Source organism: Cnephaeus nilssonii (genome assembly GCF_951640355.1).
Source record: "Cnephaeus nilssonii genome assembly, chromosome: 7".
Classification (NCBI taxonomy): Eukaryota; Metazoa; Chordata; class Mammalia; order Chiroptera; family Vespertilionidae; genus Cnephaeus; species Cnephaeus nilssonii.
Window position 1 is genome coordinate 73,865,902 of NC_137078.1, and position 9,215 is coordinate 73,875,116.

At 50.3% G+C, this 9,215-nt stretch overlaps 1 protein-coding gene across 2 annotated transcripts in view; it reads right to left on the bottom strand.

The window, feature by feature from the left end:
- HIVEP3 (HIVEP zinc finger 3) overlaps positions 1–8,917 on the bottom strand; it is a 402,195-nt gene extending 393,278 nt beyond the window's left edge. For both annotated transcript variants that reach the window (XM_079777696.1, XM_079777695.1), the window contains exon 1: positions 8,782–8,917. The gene's annotated coding sequence lies outside the window, so the exon portion shown is untranslated. The remainder of the gene's footprint in view (positions 1–8,781) is intronic.
- Positions 8,918–9,215: the final 298 nt, after the last annotated feature.

Here is a 9,215-nt window from a genome sequence, read left to right on the forward strand (position 1 = left end):
CAGGTCAAGCATATTGCTACCTCAGGGCCTTTGCACTTGCTAAACCCTCTGTAGGGAATGCTCCACCCCTAGGTTTCCTCATGGCTCACTCCTCACTTCATTCATATCTTTGCTCAACTATTACTTTACCAAGAGGCATTCCTTAAACAACCTCACTAACATAACATCACTATTCCATACGTCCACTCTGTGTCTCCTTCCCCAGTTTATTTTTCTTCGTGGCATTCATCAGCACCTCACATATTTTATATTTACTTGCTTTTTTGTCTGGAGCTGTCTATTTTCCCCACCAAAATATAAGCTCTTTGAGAGAAGAAACTTTGTTTTTGTTCACCTATGTATCACAACAACTAAACAGTACCTAGCACTACAGGAAGCACACAATAAATGTCATTATACATATATGGTTTCATTATACATCATTTCTCTTAAAGTGATAGCTTCTGAGAACCTCTCAATGATGTTAAGTACTTACTGTATAAATTCCCACCTAAAATAGTTCTAAGGTAGGAACCCTTAGAGCAAGCATATCAAACTCATGGCCCATGGGCCGCATGCAACCCACAATGAATATTTTTGCGGCCCAGCCAATATAATGGTATGTAAGAAACATTTTAATAAAAATTTCCTAACTTAATTTTTACAATATCCTGTTATACATAATTATTAATAAGAACTACACCGTTCACTAATGACTGATTACTATAACCGTGTTGCATTCGTTTCCCTTACGCACTTTACGCGCAGGCGCACCATTTCTCTCCACTAATACTAGCAGCGATTATTTTAGCAGCCGATGGCCTCGTCATTAGTCTTGGACTGACTTGTTTGGTCTGCGTAACAGGAAATATTTCACGTTCAGAGAATAAAATAGGTTTATTTGCATTACGCTTATTAATTTGTGCAGTCATTCGGTGTCTGGTAAGTTAATGTTCAAGAAAAAATATTAATTTTTATTAAAATGTTCTATTATTTTATGTTAATGATTACTCATTTATTTCAGCCCTTTGTATTCAGCATGTCTCCATTGAAATAAACCTACATTTCTTTAAAAATTGGAGCTTTTGGTTTTTTGCGGCCCACATAAAATTAAACCTAGTTTATTTGGCCCGTGTTAGCCTTTGAGTTTGACGTGCTTGCCTTAGAGTCAATGTGGTACATCACGGAGGCACAGAGTAGGTAACTGTTATTAATAGATGAAGAGCTGCCCTCCCACTGAAAGGCATGATACCTGCAAATCTACGCTTGTGATACAGGACATTCCTAGTGAACTAATGCAACCTAAAGCTCTGGAAATGAGGGGAAGTTAAAAATGCATCTCATAAGTAAAATACAGATGGGAGTACAGCCATTCAGGGGCCTGGGTCTGCACATTAATGCAGGTGCTTGTGAACTTAGTCCAGAATGTCTACGTTTGTAGAAACCAGCATTAATTAAAATCCATAGACATCAATTATCTGATTATTCAAGAACTCTCTCAACTTTTGAAGCTACTTTTTTGTATGCATATTACAACACAGCACTGAGTTAAGAAAATACATGCCAATTTTCCAATGACCTAAAAAAAAAAAACTCCTGGAGCTCAAGGAGACACAAGTGGGAAAAGAAAGCCCTGTTTGCAAAGAGAGGACTGCAATACCCTTTGTCTGGTGTGGGTTCTAATGGTTGCAACAGGACAGCCCTCCCTCCGCAAACAGAAGCTGGGGAGGAACTGCAGCAGAAGAGAATCCGAGAGCACTGGAAACACTGCCTCTCCCACCCCTCCCCTGCCCTGGGAGCACTGGAAACACTGCCTCTCCCACCCCTCCCCTGCCCTGGGAGCACTGGAAACACTGCCTCTCCCACCCCTCCCCTGCCCTGTGAGCACTGGAAACACTGCCTCTCCCACCCCTCCCCTGCCCTGGGAGCACTGGAAACATTGCCTCTCTCCCACCCCTCCCCTGCCCTGGGAGCACTGGAAACACTGCCTCTCTCCCACCCTCCCCTGCCCTGGGAGCACTGGAAACACTGCCTCTCTCCCACCTCCCCTGCCCTGGGAGCACTGGAAACATTGCCTCTCTCCCACCCCTCCCCTGCCCTGGGAGCACTGGAAACACTGCCTCTCTCCCACCTCCCCTGCCCTGGGAGCACTGGAAACACTGCCTCTCTCCCACCTCCCCTGCCCTGGGAGCACTGGAAACACTGCCTCTCTCCCACCTCCCCTGCCCTGGGAGCACTGGAAACACTGCCTCTCCCACCTCCCCTGCCCTGGGAGCACTGGAAACACTGCCTCTCCCACCCCTCCCCTGCCCTGGGAGCACTGGAAACACTGCCTCTCTCCCACCCCTCCCCTGCCCTGGGAGCACTGGAAACATTGCCTCTCTCCCACCCCTCCCCTGCCCTGCCCTGGGAGCACTGGAAACATTGCCTCTCTCCCACCCCTCCCCTGCCCTGGGAGCACTGGAAACACTGCCTCTCCCACCTCCCCTGCCCTGGGAGCACTGGAAACACTGCCTCTCCCACCCTCCCCTGCCCTGGGAGCACTGGAAACACTGCCTCTCCCACCTCCCCTGCCCTGGGAGCACTGGAAACACTGCCTCTCCCACCCCTCCCCTGCCCTGGGAGCACTGGAAACATTGCCTCTCCCACCTCCCCTGCCCTGGGAGCACTGGAAACACTGCCTCTCCCACCCCTCCCCTGCCCTGGGAGCACTGGAAACATTGCCTCTCTCCCACCCCTCCCCTGCCCTGGGAGCACTGGAAACACTGCCTCTCCCACCTCCCCTGCCCTGGGAGCACTGGAAACACTGCCTCTCCCACCCCTCCCCTGCCCTGGGAGCACTGGAAACATTGCCTCTCTCCCACCCCTTCCCTGCCCTGGGAGCACTGGAAACATTGCCTCTCTCCCACCCCTCCCCTGCCCTGCCCTGGGAGCACTGGAAACATTGCCTCTCTCCCACTCCTCCCCTGCCCTGGGAGCACTGGAAACACTGCCTCTCCCACCCCTCCCCTGCCCTGGGAGCACTGGAAACACTGCCTCTCCCACCCTCCCCTGCCCTGGGAGCACTGGAAACACTGCCTCTCCCACCCTCCCCTGCCCTGGGAGCACTGGAAACACTGCCTCTCCCACCTCCCCTGCCCTGGGAGCACTGGAAACACTGCCTCTCCCACCTCCCCTGCCCTGGGAGCACTGGAAACACTGCCTCTCCCACCCTCCCCTGCCCTGGGAGCACTGGAAACACTGCCTCTCCCACCCCTCCCCTGCCCTGTGCTTTCCAAGGAAGAGAGGATCAGTGACCACCCGTCAGGTCTGTGCCAGGGGGCCACACACTTGGGCTTTGCACCACACGGCACATACCTGGAGGGGCTTGAAACAGAAGAGGGTTCATCCTAAAAGGAAATCCACAAAGGATGCTCCCTCCTGGAACTGAGAGGACCCTCAACTGCAGAACCCAGAAACCTATTTCTACCAGCAGAGAACTCTAAGCAGGCTTCTCCACCTGTGAGGCTTAAAAAAAGAAAAAAGAAAGAAACTTGTCTCTGATCCCCTGTACTTTCCCACCTAGAAGAGCTGACCCCCATCCCAGATCTGCCTGGGCCTGTTCCTATTTCTCCGGCCCTCATGACTGTTATAAACATGCATGTCCAATATCAGTTTTCCTCCAGGGAGACCCAAGCACCAGAAAACCACTTATCTCCTTTACTGCCAAGTCTCTCCTCGTAGGCAGGCGATCGGTAATTATTTAAGCTAATTTATAGATTTACAAGGGTGGGGAGCCTAAGGTGCGTGGGGTACATATCAAGATCAGCCAGGAGGTGACAATCATGGAAGCTGAGCATTGGGTAAATAAAGGTTCATTAAACGCTTTCCTTGATTTTTGCATATGTTTAAATTTTTCCATAATAAAAAAGCTTTTAAAGAAGGGTTGGGGAGGACACAGATACAACCTCAAAATAAAACCAAGTGTTCTTCCCTCTCCACTCTGCACACAGAAGAAGCTGGGAAGTGCTCAGACCAACAGCCTAGTAGGTCCATGCACTCCCCGAGCAGAGATTGTATCTTCTAAGCGCGACACTCAGTGTCCCCAACAAAATCACCTTTGAAAAATTCCCTAGATCTTTTCAAATGTATTCTGGCAGGACCGAGCTTCCCTTCTTGGCCCATAAACCCTTCGGCCTCCACAAATTACCCTACAGCCTCATCCCACGGCGAGGACCTCTACTTCCTGTTCCAAACCTCTGTGTTGAGCAATCCAGTTATGGAAATAGCTCCTGGGTGGCAGGCAAGCGCCTGCGTTCTGACAGCTTGCTGGTTCTTTCTCCTGCGTGTCAGACATGAGGGTGCTGCTACCACTTTCAAGGAGTCAAGGAACACTTTATATTTCCGTCTTCTTCCTCTTTCCCTTTCTTCAATTTACTCCTAACAACGAACTGTGTTATCGTCTACAGTGGAGTTTTTCAGCCTTAGGACTATTAAGTTTGGGCTAAACAGTTCCTTGGTGTAGGGCTGTCCTGTGCATTGTGGGATGTTCAGAATCATTCCCAGTCTCTACCCAACTAGATGTGAGTAGCACGTACCCCAACCAACAATACCTCCAAACACTGCCCCTGTTTCAGAAGCATTGGCCTACAAGATATTGAAAAACCAAGACCAATATTGTCCTGGCAAGAAAAAAAATGAGATTATACAATTAATTTCCACAGACATGATTAGACGACATATTTCAACGTATAAATTTATAAATATGAGTATTTGAGAAATGTTGCATCCTAAACCAGAAACATATAGAATAACAAGAGAAAAGTGAACTTACAACTATTTTTTCTGCCTTTGTGGTTTCCTGTGTAAATCTTATTTATTTCCTCCAAATTATCCTGTTTTCCTGTCAGTGGGCTATTCAGCTCCAGCCGCCACCCACGTGCCACACAACGAGCACTGGCAGGAAAGCCCTCCGCTGGTTTTCTGAGCACTCCCCGGGCTTCGTGCTGGCTCTGCGGTGCTTATTTAACTGGAGTCGCTGAAGAACAGAGTCCCCCAAACGATTTCTCAACAAAATCAGGGGGAAAAGCATCGCCAACGTGTCCTCCTGACACAACTTCAAATACACAGGCTCCCACTGTGACCATGAAGCTCAGCACCAGGCCCAAGGAGCCAGTGTAAGAGGTTGCAACACCCAAGGGAAAATACTGTTCTATTTCTTCATTAGGCAAAGGGAGTTTCCCACGATATTTAAATGGTCCACTCCCTTCTTGAGAAGAAGGAAAGTCTGTCTTCTGGTCTGCAGAGGCCTTACATCAGCCACAGTCTCTCATCGGCTCTGGGGGATATCCATCCATACTGTCTCTCCTCCCCACCCTGCCAGGCCCTCAGCTCCACTCAGTGGTGCTCCCAACACCCCTTCACCCTAGGGAGATGCTGACTTGTCTCTCCTCTTTGAGGCTTGTGGACAGGCAGGCACTGGGTCCATTCCTTCCTCTGTCATCGCATGCTACCACCTGTCTCAGTCTGGATCACCTCAATCCTAGATTCTGGCCAAGGCCTCCTAGCTGGTCTCCCTGGTTTAATGTTTCCCCTTCAATCCAGGTTTCATATCAATGGTGATCTTTCAAGAGTAAAAGCCAGAGGGCCCAGAATTTTCCTGCCGTTTCCAATTCCTTATCACCAGGTGCAACCCCAGTTTCTTTGGGGCACAGATTAATGACGCACACCAAACGTTTGGTTCAGGAGGTGTCCCAGCAAGAGTAGGATGAGCACTGAGAGGGACAGGTGTGCACACCTGGGGGATTTATCCACTGGAGAGACGGTGGAGGGAGGAAAGAGAAGGAGAGTGCTAAATTCAATGACCTTCAAGTTCCTTTTCAACCCTGACTTTCCAGGATTCTGGGAACTCCTTCCTGGGCCTTGCTGTTTTCTGACCTCTGGCCTTCTGCAAAGTGATGCCAAATGGTCCCTCAGAAAAGCTCCTCATGTCGTCCTGCACATGGTTACCCCACTCTATAGGATGATTTTGTTGTTGTTGTTGTTGTTGTTGTTGTTTTTGTTTAATTACAAAAGAAACAATGCTGATGGCAACAGAATAAAAACAATACTGAAGTGTTTAAGATGAAGTCTCTCAACCATTGCACTCCCATAGTTGCCACTGGCAGCATAGGGTGCATGGCTTCTGGGCCTTCTCCGTGACGCCTGCACCAGACCACGTGGGCACACCCCCCACTCACTTGACACCTGATCTTATCCTGTACCTTAGGGAGGAGGACATTTCATTCTTACATGCATTGACTCATCTCTGCAGCTCCCCAGGAGGTGAAGGCCAGTTAGTTCATCTGCTGCAATTGCTGTTATTCCACCAACCAGGAAATAGAAGGCAGCGAGATCAGGTATCTCGCTCAAAATCACAGATGAGCTGGTGGCAGAGTTAAGACACAACAAAAGCTCCTAAGCCAGTGCTTGTTATTACACTGTGAAATGCCTTCTCTTCCCCGCAGTGCAGAATGCAGTGGTGTACAGGCAGCAGGCAGAAATAAAATACCTGTTGAAAGAATAATCTGCAGAGGCAGGATAGCACAGTGGTTAAGGACTTGGACTCAACTCAGGCTGCTTTGCCTAGAGTCTGGCTGTCATTTACTTAACTGTGCAACCTGAATCAAGCACTGGGCCTCAATTCCATCATCTGAAATGTGGGGTAATTATAACAACCTTCCTTAAAGGGTTATTAGGAAAATTAGTATCTGTAAAACACCAAAAACAGTGTCTGGTACATGTGCTAATACAATCACCATCAGAGCTCTAATATAAACCCCCAAATACAATCAATAGTATCCTTCTTAAAATTTAGGCTGGCGCCAAAACCGGTTTGGCTCAGTGGATAGAGCGTCAGCCTGCGGACTCAAGGGTCCCAGGTTCGATTCCGGTCAAGGGCATGTACCTTGGTTGCAGGCACATCCCCAGTAGGGGGTGTGCAGGAGGCAGCTTATCGATGTTTCTAACTCTCTATCCCTCTCTCTCTTCCTCTCTGTAAAAAATCAATAAAATATATATTAAAAAAAATTTAGGCTGGCAAATCAAATTAATTCTTGGTAGCTCTTAACCCTGCCCAAAAAGAAGTCAGAATGTGGGGAAATCTCTGACAGTATTAGTCCAAAAACATTTATGTGACACAGTGGCTGAAACCATCACTCCCAGGGAGGGATGACCTCATAATGACCTCATGGATCAAAAGCATTATAACACCTACTACACCAAAGAATAAAAAACCTTAACAGCCTCTAGTAATAATTATCTAAGTAAAGCGGGCTGCAAATCTGTTGGAGAATTGTTTTTACCATGATAATATTTCCAGTAAATAGCTGCTTCTATACTAAAAGTACTGGTATTGCAGATCTGGCATGCTAATAGAAAGATTATTATAGAAATACTATTAAAATGAATTAGATGTTATTAAAGATTCAACACTACAACAGAGCTTGATTGCAAGAGAGTTCAAGTTGTATTGCTTAATGGGCAGATAAAAATGCTAATTAAGCCCACTCTTAAAGGATGTTCCTAGGCAGTTCTGTAAACCGCAGGTAGCAAGGGGTCTGTGGGCTAAATGAGGAACCAGTAATGCCTTCCCAGTTGGATAGTCCTACCAGGAAGATGGGGAGAGAACAGGAAGAGCCAAGGTTTTCTGCACAGGATGGGTAACCTAGTAAAGCAGACAAGTATCTAAAGTTATTTGAACCTCCAGGTGGTTTTTTTTTTCCTTGACTACTTCGCCAGAAATACTTCTAAATTCCTCCTTTGCTTAAGTGGGGGAGGAAAAAAAACACACACACAAAAAAAAACCTACCATAGACTGGCGACCCTCAATAAACAGCATAAGCAGGGATAGAAAAGCTTGTCGTGACCAAAGCCTCCCCAGGCAACGAGAAGACACTGAATGAGCAGACACACAAGAGCTCTCCCAGCAGCACCTTGGCCGAACGCACCTCACTCCTCCGCACCCAGCCTAAAGCTCTCGGCGGTTCTTTAAAGAGTTGCTAGACTAAAGGCATTAGCTATGCGTTTCAGGATCTATTTTGCTTTCTCACCTTGTTAATAACTAATTAGGGATGGCACAGCACCTCACAAATATAAGTGTCAGGGAAATGCTAAGTAAATTCGCCTACCTGGTCCAAATGCCAATGCTACATTACGAAAGGAGGAAGAGCGGGAGGCTGAGATGCCCCCGGATTGCTGCAATCCAGGGGCTAGGGCGGCGAGACCCGTGTGCCCTGCAGTAGCCTCCGGCCCGGAACAGGGCTCTCGGCAGGACTTCTGGAAAGGAAACCTGGACCAGGGCCACCCGGGGGCAAAGGGAACGCCGCTCGCATAGGCGCATCCTCACGGCTCAGCCTTCGTCTCCCCGCATCTCTCGATGTCAACAAACCCGGACCACAAAGTGAAACTTTCCCCGCCCGCTGCCGTGCTGGGTCTCTGCCCTCTGCCTGGGAGGGCGTTTCGGGGACAGGTGTGGGGTGGAGGCTCGGGGAGGTACCCCCCGCCCCTAGACCCTGGGATTGTGTAATCGGCCCGGGATGGGGAGGCCTGGGACCAGCCCCACGAGGGGGATGCGGAGGCTTGGCCCGGGGACCCTGGAGAAAGGCGCGGCGCTGGGAGGTGGGGGGTGGGGGGAGGGGGATGGGAAGACTGTCGTCCCGCCCCCCGGGACCGCCCCCGGGCGGCCAGGGTGAGCCGCGGGGCTGACACAGTCCGGAGGGGGCGCCCGCGCGACGGAAAGATGCCGAGGAGGACGCGAGGTCTGGGCAGCGCGGCCAGCCTTACCTGCGCGCCGGTCCAGCACGACGGAAGGCGGCTTGGGATGCTAGGGCGGCGGGCAGCGATTGGCAGCGCTGGCAGTCACCCGGGCCACAGCAGGTAAGGAACAGCGGCTGCGGTGGCAGCGGCGCGGCGGGAGCGGGGACTGACAGCCCTAGGCTCCGCCTCCAAGCCCCGGGCCCCGCCCCCTCCGCGGCCGCGCGACTGGCCCCGCCTCCTCCGCCCACCACCGGGGTCAAGCTGGGTCCACCAGCCGGGAGGGCGGGGGATCTCGCCTCCGATTGGCCCTAGTGACACTAGCCCCGCCCACTCCTCCGCCCACTCTTTGGCAGGGAGTGGCGCGTGCGCGGTGGCTGCCACGGGGAACGTAAAAAGCTGAGCGCTGGCGTTCTTGGTGTCCGACCGCCAGTATACATCTTCCTTCTTTATCCTGGACGAAC